We start from the raw sequence: 10145 nt of genomic DNA, 5'->3' as shown, positions 1-10145 counted from the left end.
GTCTTGGCAGGACAAAAGATTATTACTTTGTTGGATATAGTTGCCACACATAATTTCATTGATGCACAATTTGTGGAGAAGCATGGACTCATTACTAAGGAGTTCGAGGGACTAAGAGTTAAGGTAGCTAAGGGATATACTCTTTGTTGTGATAGGATGATGTGAGATCTACCTTTGCGCCTAAACAACTATGAGTTTAAGGCGGACTATCATGTGGTCAACATGGGTGACATGGACATAGTACTTGGCATGTAATGACTACATTCTTTGAAGTAGGTTACCCTGAGATTGGAGGATAGGGAGATACGATTCATGGTGGATGGCAGGACTCATGTGTTGAAGGCTATCTGTAATGGTGATGTCAGGACTATCTCATTTAGGCAGTTGGAGAGATTATCCAAACATAATAATATAGAGTGGGTGGCAATATGTGCTTTAATGCCTACCTAGGAGGGGCAACATAAGACTGAATATCATCCAGATATTCAGAAATTAAGAATCAAGTATGGGAAGGTATTCAGTGAGATTCCACCAGGTAGGCCACCAGACAGAGGTATCGAGCACATTATCGAGTTGGAGGAAGGTGCTAAGCTTGTCATGATCACACCATATTGGCATCCAAAATGACTCGAATATGAGATCAAGAGGACCATTAATGAGTTTCTAGCAATGGGACACATCAGACCAAGTAAGTCACCCTTTGCATCTTCTGTTGTTTTGGTAAAAAAGAAGGATGGTACTCTACGAATATGTATTAATTATAGGGTGTTGAATAAGAGAACTATAAAGAACAAGTATCCCATCCCACGCATCGATGAGCTAATAGACCAATTGCATGGGGCTTGTTATTTCACAAAAATTGATTTGAGATCAGGCTATCACCAAATCAAAGTTCGAGAGCAGGATATTGAAAAAATTGCTTTTAGATGTCATTACGGGCATTTTGAGTTTGTAGTCATGCCTTTTGGTTTGACTAATGCACCTGCCACTTTTCAGTCCACTATGAACAAGGTCTTTCACCATCAGTTGAGGAAATTTGTGCTAGTGTTCTTTGATGATATTTTGATCTATAGCAGGACATGGCAGGAACATTTAGAGCACTTGGAGATAGTATTAAGCATTTTATAGAGTGAGTCCTTGTATGCCAAGGAGTCCAAATGTGATTTGGGGATGACAGAATTGCTGTATCTTGGACACATCATTACTGCAGAAGGAGTGCAAATGAATCCTGAAACGGTCTATGTTATTGTTGATTGGCCACCACAAAAGAACCTTACACAGTTAAGAGAGTTCCTTGGTCTATGTGGATTCTATCGCAGGTTTGTTAGTGGCTACTCATGACATGCAACACCCATGACAGATTTTCTGAAGAAAGGGGCATTTATGTGGACTTGAGAGGCACAGGAGTGTTTTCTACAGTTCAAGGAAATAATGACTACATGCCCAGTATTAGCATTACCTGATTTCACAAAGTCATTTGAGCTTCAATGTGATGCATTTGGAGAGGGAGTTGGTGTTGTACTCATGTAGGACAAGCATCCTATAGCTTATGAGAGCAGGAAACTTAGAGGGGTTGAGAGATCATTCAGCATATATGATAAGGAGATGTTGGCCATCATGCATGCCTTGGCCAAATTCAGACAGTATCTTGTGGGCAGAAAATTTTGTATTAAAATTGATCATAATAGTTTGAAGCACTTTTTGGGACAGCAGGACCTGAATGATCGTTAGCAGAAGTGGGTGAGTAAGTTAATGGCATATGATTTTGATATCACATATGTTAAGGGGACACAGAATATTGTTGCAGATGCTTTATCTTGTAGGCCACACCTCACTTCTATGATTCAGATATCAGAGGATTGGCGACACTTGATTGTAGCAGAATATGCCAAAGACACGTGGGCCTCTGCTATAGCGGAGGGAACAACAATCGACAACAGATACACTCTCATAGATGATTTGATCATTTACAAGAATAGGATTTACTTAGTCCCAGGATCGAAAGTGAAGCAGCTGATTTTGAGAGCATTCCATAATTCACCTATAGCAGGCCATCCTGAGTATTTCAAGACTTAGAGGTTAGTACGGGAACAGTTCACTTGGAAGGGACTTAAGGCTGATGTTTTGCAGTATGTGCATGAGTGTCATGTTTGCCAGCAGAAAAAACAAGAACACACTTATCCAGCAGGGCTCCTACAGCCACTTCCTATTCCTGACAGGAAGTGGGAGTGCATCTCTATGGATTTTATTACGGGCTTGCCCAGGGCCTAGGGGCGTGATTGTATCTATGTGGTGGTGGATAGGCTGACAAAATATGCTCACTTCTTCCCTATCCCTACTACATACTCAACAACTCAAGTGGAAAACGTCTTCTTCAGGGAGATTTTTAGATTACATGGTTTGCCTCAGAGCATTGTGAGTGACATGGACAGCCACTTCATGAGTCACTTTTGGTAGGAGATATTTTAGTTGTGTGGCACTAAGCTTACACCACAGACTGATGGTCAAACAGAGATTGTAAACAAATGGGTGGAAGGGTATTTGAGGAATTATGTGGCAGATCAATAGCGAGCTTGGGTCAGATGGATATATCTCTGTGAGTATTGTTACAATACTACATATCATATGACTATACAAATGACACCCTTCATGGCACTTTACGGTTATGAGGAACCTAATTTCTTAGATTTGTTGTTGGGAGACAGTTGAGTACCTCGTGTAGGTGAACTATTACAGGAAAGTAAGGATATAGTTGCTACTCTTAGAGACAACATTGCTAGAGCTCAGAACCAGCAAAAACAGTATGCAGACAAGAAGAGGATTGAGCATAGTTTTGAGGTAAATGATATGGTTTACCTCATGTTGTAGCCATATAAGCAGTCCACTCTCAAGAAGAGTGGTGCAGAGAAACTCAAGCCACGCTATTATGGACCATTCAAGATCATCAAATGAGTTGGTGAGGTGGCTTATGAGTTGGAGCTTCCCACAAATAGTAGAGTACACAATGTGTTTCATGTATCACACCTCAAAAAGGCGTTGGGTCAGAATGTGATGCCTTCTGCAGCATTACCTCCCTTGGATGATGAGGGGAAATTGATCTTAGTGCCAAAATCCATTCTAGATAGCAGAGAGAAGCAGCTTCGCAGGAGAGTAATCAGAGAGTATCTAGTTAAGTGGACAGATTTACCTATTGAAGATGCTACTTGGAAGGGAGAAGTGATTTTGCAGCATCCAACATTAAGATTGCTTGAGGCCAAGCAATTTTAGGAGGGGCGAACCTGTAATGTCCCATTTTTTTGGAGGAGTTAATTATAAAGTTATCAATTAAAAATATATATATTACAAGGTAACTTTATAAATTAAATTTAAAAAAAACTTCTAGAGGTTGCTGGAAGAAGCGGAGAAAAATTAAAAAGGAGGCCGACCTATCAAGGAAAAAAGAATAAATAGGCATTGAGGGCTCATTGCCTATCATCAAGTTTTATTATTGAATTTTTGCTGATGTGCGTTGTGGAGCCTAGGGTTTCTGCAAGTAGTCATAATTGGCCATTGAGAACAAAAACTCTCAATTGGTACGCAATTTTGAGGGTGTGAAAGATCACTTGAATTATTGCAACTGTGGGAAGGATATTTCAGTCCTTTCACTTGTGCTTAATTGCTGGTTTGGAGTTTCCAGTGGAGTTGCACTTTCACCATATCATCTTTAGCATTCAGTCTCCACCATTTGATCAATCCAGCTTCTTCATTTCAATCTGTAGTTGCAACAAGTTCTCAATTGTATACAGCCAGTTAGGTTTTCTCTGTAATGCACTATGTCATAATGTTTTGGTGCTGAAATTTGCCATATCATTTGTAAAAACATTTGGTTTTCATTGAATGAATACATTGGCACTATTATTTCTTTTATTTCAGCAATATATTTTAGTAGTGTATTAAATTTAGGGTTTGGTTTAGTGGCCTATTGGTATGGGTCATTACACTTGGGTGATGGAAATGTGGCAATTGTCAAGAGCTTAGATGAACACTCATGTCTTATCATGGAATATGTTTGTACGCTACTTCCATGATAAGACATGAGTATTCATCTAAGCTCTTGACAATTGCCACATTTCCATCACCCAAGAAATCCAAACCAACAAGCTGCCCAGTTTCTTCAGTAAACTTGCCATTGTCATCTATAGGATATAGTACTAGAAGCTTATATTTCATGCCAGTTAAAAAATCTTCTTGGCCATGGCCTGGGGCAGTACGAACTAGTCGGATGAATGCCACATTCATCTAGCTCAATACAATATCTCCTCTAAGAATTGAGTGAGGCAGGATTCATACAACAATAATGGAGGAATTGAATCATAACAGCTAACATGCTGCAATTTACAAGCCATTAAGGTTGGCAAGCTTTCCTCCTACATTAAAGCCATAGAGAACTAATTCTTGGAAAATAGTCCTCTGATTCCTTGTCAGATGAATTTGAACCAATGGTATCATTTGAGGAACATCCATGTTTTTGCTTATTTTTAGCTCTTTATGCCTTCTTTAGATATAACAACTTCCAATTTGGGGTAATGGGGCCAAAATGTTGGATAAAAGGCAGTGTACCTGTTTCTTGATAAACATCTACAAAAGCAATCCAAAATGCTAAAAGAAATGGTAAAAGTTTGAAAATGTATTGACCAATTTAAATATGGTCTTTACCATAAATAACCACATAATGCTATTACAAACAACATAAAACAACACTAAAGATCACAAAACAAGAAGACTCAGAATAACAACCAATGCCTACAAAAACCCTTATATTTTATAGACTGCAATAATTATATTGCTACATTATGTTCATGCTAAAACTAAAACAAGACTTTTTAATATATCAAAGATCCAATGGTAGAATGTCTTTGTTAGCTATATCTAAATATTGGTAAGACAATTTGGCATAAACATGAAACTTATTTTAGGGCACAAAAATGGGTTTATCCCCTCACATAAGTAAACAATCTATTAAAATATCCTAGATTTGTAATTATAAGGCTTTGCTTCTAACAAAATGCCACAATCAAATTGTGAACTAGAGAATAGTGTAAGGCCACACAAGCAATTACTTCCCACAAATACTATGATAAGAAAAGATAATGCTCGCACACTACTTGAGATCTGAAACAGAACAAGCTTTAGCAATACATTGCAATATATATGTGGATCTTTTGGCATTATTACTAAAATCATTTACCTTCTAGGTAAGAACATGAGTTTGTTTCAATATACAAGTCTTCAAAAGGAATTTCATATCAGGAAAAAAAAAAAAAAAAAAAAAAGTAACAAAAAATAAATTAAATTACAATGCACTAGGAATAATATAGCACATAATGAGTACTAAACCTCAATTGAACAAAAGACTATATAGTGGCTTCAATAAAACTGATGCTACACCTAAACCATCACTTGTAGCAAGTTACTTGAAGATATGTAGTACAAACCATCCCAAAGAACAACCTCTAATTTTAAAAAAAATTCACTTTTACTGGGTGAAGTTTTACTTTTTGCCTTGGCAAAGTCAACCAGGTCTTCAAACAGCTTATCTTCAGGTTTAACTTGTTTGCTGGAAGTTAAAGATTGTTGTGGATATGCATCATTGTAAGTTCCATCATGAATGGAGATGTTTTGTGTCCTTGATATCAACTCATCATGTGTTGATTCACTATAACCATGTGTAGACTGGCTAGAACCCAAAGCTTGTTGCTATTGAAAAAATCGTTGTCTCTAATTGTGCTTTGCTGGAGGAGGGGGAATAATTGTTCTAAAATTGATATCATATATGGGAGGTTCTTGCAGATTATCTACACCTTGTTATGTATTTTGTGATTGCTCCAAATCCCAAGGAGCAAGAGGAAGGCTTTCAGGAGTCTTTTGTGTTGATGCCTTCAAATTCTATGATTGTGGCCCATATGATAGAACTGACTATTGTGGACTAAGAGACTGCCCTGCTAGATTTGACCATTGCAAACTTGGCTAGATTTGTCAAAATATGACTTTGGGCCATGGTGTGGAAACTTCTAGTATTCATTTTGTTGTGTTGATGACATCCGTAAAGAGTAACCTTCATTTTGATATGGAGAATTTGATTGTGAATTCAAAAGATATGGCCAAGTTTGCTGAGAAAGAGATACCGGTGGTGAATGTGTGTATTGCTCATTGACTGTGCTAGTTGTTGGTGGAGTTGTAGTAGTTGGTGATTCATAAGCATCAACACTAAGGAAATCCATTGTTTGCTCAATTTGTTGGCTATGAGTATTAATTTTTTAAAGTCTTGGTGGTGGAGGTATCAATGGGAGTCGACCTATTGATTGATTCTTTTCAGTGTTATCAATTTGATGAGCTTGTGCACTGGATCTTGACCTACAATGCATAAAACATTGTTATTTCTCTTTTGATTTTTCTGTATAGAAGCCTGTCAAATCATACTACGTGGATTTAATAGATGAAAGGAACTAGTTGAAAGAATTTGATGAGTAACTACATTATTTATAAATTACACAAACCCATTGCATGTGTAAGAAACATCTTGGCAAAGCTTCTGCAGACACTTTCAAAAATACTAAATAACCAATTGTTTAAATCAACAGTCACATTTCTATAAGAACTAGCCATTCACAGATAAGCTACCTGTGAGCTAGTTGTGTTAAATTATCCTCCATCTCATCTTCCTCATGGTTGACATTGACAAGAGGAGCCACATGAGTTGATGTTCTTTCCCATGTAACAGTAGACCCTATAGTAATGGAGTCATGTTTCCCTAGCACATGATCTAATTCATCATTCAATGCAAGACCCTGACCAATAAGCTCCTTGTCCTTGCATTAAATTTGAAATAAAGGTGAACCAACTAGATAATGGGCTAATAAAACATGCTTTATTGCTACTGAGAAGCATAAAAACTACATTAATGGTATGTTAGCCTACACACCCAGATTCTAGGTCAATTCAACTATGGAGATTCCCAGGGTCCTGTCAAATGGGTCATACCAGACAACCCCTCTATTCTACAAACCTCAATGGGTGGTCCACATTAATTGTCCAAGCAACTACCTCCTTAGGAAATTGGCATAGCAGATGCCTATGTACCAGTTTTTGGTGCCTTCTACATTAAATAAACCTATTTTAAAGATATTGGATGAAACCTTGGTTTGGTTGCCTTCTAGGATTTCTTCCACATCTATGGCATCTTCTACCACCTTGGTGGTGTTGGTTTAAGCAGCCCCGTGCAAAAGTAGTGTAAAACTCACAACACACATGTTTGGCACTACCCCAATTTTTGAGGTTGTTACACCAAAGCAACCAAACTATGTCTTGTATTGCCATTAGGCATAACTATGAAAATCAGTTACTCTATGGAATTTGAAATGCTTTTAGCTTGGCAGATTACATGACCTTTTCGTAGATTGATTACCTTGACAGTAAATTAGTTTTTTCAATGTTAATTATGTAAAAGCTCTTGTGCCAAATTTTAATTTGACATCTTATTTATTTATTTATTCTGGCTTGATAGTTTAGGCACCAAAAGGTGAAAGGTATAAGGAAACAATACAAAATTATAACAAACACCCCTCTTCACAACAATACAAATATAGTAGAGCAATGAACTTTAAAAGTTAGATGATAAATCAAACATAAGAATAAGAGCAAAATGTGCCACATATGCTCAATCAAGTACAATAAAGTTTTTACTGAAAGCAAAATATTTTAAACACTAAGGAAAATATCATTTTACCCATGATAAACTTCTAAAGACCCATATGATGCTGATTACTAATTTTATTGTTTAAACATTGCACAATAAATATCTATCATTACAATAAGTTTGTCATTCACATTGAGGTAGCATTTTTTTCATAACAATTTAATTTATCATATGAAATTATGCAGAATCCAAAATGAATTCAATCACATTTTTTTAACAAATCTATCTACCAGACCTTGTTACCCAAACTAGAATTGGTGTCTCTGATGAAAGTTAGCACTTAAAATGATTACAATGTTTCAACACAATAACTTACAAAGGACATCCTAGTATTTTAGAGTTTTCACTCATTTCAAAAAGAATTTTACCAAATTCATCTCAGAACTAAAACAATGGATTCCAAAAGAAAATCATAAACAAAAAATGCAACTTACGAAGTTGTATTAACAAGATGCATCACACATTGCTTGTAAGTACGACATTATCCAATAAGATCTATAATCACTTCCTGCTTCAGACCCTGCATATTGTAGCTATTCCAATTACAAAACTAAGCCTTGTAAAATAGCTTCAATACTTCTAATGCATGTATGAGCATATTCAATTTTTTTATGTCCCTGAAAATCATTATGTTGATATTTAATCCAAAACTCTACCCTCATATTATAAAGTACAAAAAGTAAAATATGATCCCAAATGTTGCAACATATATTAAATGGAAAGCATCTACAAAAATAGCCCTCAAGAAAAAAATCACGCAGCTAGAAAAATATGCTCAGGATTGAAGTAGAGACTTTGAGTAGCATAACAACTATAAGGAATTCTGTCTTAACATGAAACTTAGTAAATTAGTTGCAAATTTATCCAACTAACTATCCAAGAGAATGAGAGAAACTTGCAAATTAACTCTAATTTATAATAGTAGGCTAAGAATTAGTTGCAAATTTATTCGGCTAACTATCCAAGAGAATGAGAGAAACTTGCAAATTAACTCTAATTTATACTAGTAGGCTAAGCATCTGAGAGAACTAAAGAGAGACTTGCAATTTAATTTAAGTTATGATATTTAGCATTCCAACTGATAGATTGGACTTGTGAAGATATACTAGTAATATGATCGAAGGTATCTAATGTTTCAAAGATTTTTTATAAAACTTGACTGAACACTTTGATTTAAGCTTGACTCATCATCTCTAGTGGGCATTTTTTCAGTAGGATTTCAACTTGCACACTTTGGTACTCAAAGAGAAATAGATGTAAACGGAGAGGGCATGTTCTAACATTTATGGTCATGCAGTTTTAATTTCAATCTTTTCAATTTTGCACAATACCTTTGCAGAGAAGGAAGCCCTCAAGCTAGTTGGAAATTTTAGACGCAAATGTCAATAGTCCTTGGTTTAGTTACTATTCCAAGAATTGAGTTAAACTTGTTAATTTCAGATTTGTGGTTGTGAAGGAAATTGAGAAAACTTGTCTGCTACCAACAAACCCATTTATACTAGCTAATTTTGCATTGAGGAAACCCTCAATCGCCTTTTGATGAGTAAGGTGTTGAGGAAGATTAGGACTATAATCAAGAGCTACTTGTCAAGCCCCTGCTGTAAATTGCAGACTTATAATTATATAAAAACTAGGCATTGTAATTAAATATAATAGCAATCTATTGTAAGAGGCTAGCCCCTATTAAGAAAGGAAAAAGGGCAGATGCTAGTTTGAAAGGCTGAGTAAAATTCTAACAAGGGCCAACTACAACTAAATAGTACATTAATGCCAACTACTAGTTTAAACAAAATATAATTATCAACTACTTCTTAAATGCATCTACAGGCTACGATCCCTCATGAACTATGATTAAGATTTAATAGACAATATTCAAAGGTAGTGCTTGATCATAAGGAGATGCATCCTTCAAAATGAGATGATACTAGTGAAAAATGTAACATTTCCCCACAATCAGGGATATAAAAGAGAGGTGGTTCATCTGTAGATAGCATCAAGTAGAATTGAAGAATATGAAATCTGACCAACAAGGACATGAATGGAGCACAAATAAGAATAAGTATTAATTAAGGAAATCAAACTATCAAGTTTGAATTAGAAAAGAATCTGTGTATAAAATAATAGCAATAAAGAATATAAAAGAAAGTAATTGGTATGCACGTATTCTTCTATTAATCTCCATATAAATTTGTTAAGAAGATGTAGCAATAATGGTCTTCCCTCGTCAAGTATGCCAATTGCGAGATGGATGGACTAAAGGTTTTGCTCAAAGGCTCATTCCGTGCCCTTGGCCTTGGTTGAGGAAGAATATCTCTGATCCTCCTAACAAGGAACATAAGATTAATAATTATTTATCTGATTTCCATCAGACGTCATATTTGGGATCAATTTGAAAATGTTTGATAGAAAG

The 10145-nt window shown here is 35.9% G+C and overlaps 1 pseudogene; it reads right to left on the bottom strand.

Annotated features, from left to right (window-relative positions):
• Positions 1-4035: 4035 nt before the first annotated feature.
• Positions 4036-8261, bottom strand: LOC149564128 (TOM1-like protein 3; annotated as a pseudogene).
• Positions 8262-10145: the final 1884 nt, after the last annotated feature.

The sequence above is a fragment of the Cupressus sempervirens genome, chromosome 4, assembly GCF_028749045.1.
Source record: "Cupressus sempervirens isolate cs-2001-9-10 chromosome 4, ASM2874904v1, whole genome shotgun sequence".
Lineage (NCBI taxonomy): Eukaryota > Viridiplantae > Streptophyta > Pinopsida > Cupressales > Cupressaceae > Cupressus > Cupressus sempervirens.
The sequence above is the reverse complement of the archived record's forward strand: the minus strand, read 5'-3'. Positions and strand labels throughout refer to the sequence as shown.